Raw genomic sequence first — 638 nt, 5'->3', positions numbered from 1 at the left:
GGAAAATATCCCGGTCGCCGCGCGGAAAGGCCTATGCAAACGGTTGCCTCTAAGAACTCGTGTGCACAAAGAGAAAAAATTCGTTTGAAATGAAGACGTACTAATTTTGAAATGAAGACGTGAGTTCATCGTTTCGCCTCTAAAATTTTCCCACGTTATGCAATCACCACTATACCACGGGTTTGATTTACTGGCGTATTTCAGGTCTCGTGTGCTATATGTAAGACGTTTTTTGGCATTTACCATGCATTTTGGCATATAAATCAATTCCTAGGCGGACTGCATTTCCTGTCGAAAGGGATGAGGATTGTCGTTCGATCTAGGAGCATCCAATGATGTAGACGTACGATCCGTGGGGTTTGGGATCTGGCCAATTAGAACGCACGACTCAGATCGCGCGCACAGCAAGGGGTGGGCATCGGCCATGGTTTGGTAGGTACACGACTTTCGTGAGTGAACCATGTGCTATTTGAAAACATTTACATTAACTAACAGCGTAACCGGGTGGTGAAGGAGTCGTCGTCGAAGGAGGAACTGCATAAAAAAATCACAACCGGAATTGCATCTGCTGTCAAAAGGGATGACGATCGTCGTTCGATCTGGGAGCATCCAACGGTGCAGACGTACGATCCGTGGGG

This window comes from Triticum dicoccoides, chromosome 1B (assembly GCF_002162155.2).
Source record: "Triticum dicoccoides isolate Atlit2015 ecotype Zavitan chromosome 1B, WEW_v2.0, whole genome shotgun sequence".
Classification (NCBI taxonomy): domain Eukaryota; kingdom Viridiplantae; phylum Streptophyta; class Magnoliopsida; order Poales; family Poaceae; genus Triticum; species Triticum dicoccoides.
Note: the sequence above shows the minus strand (reverse complement) of the source record.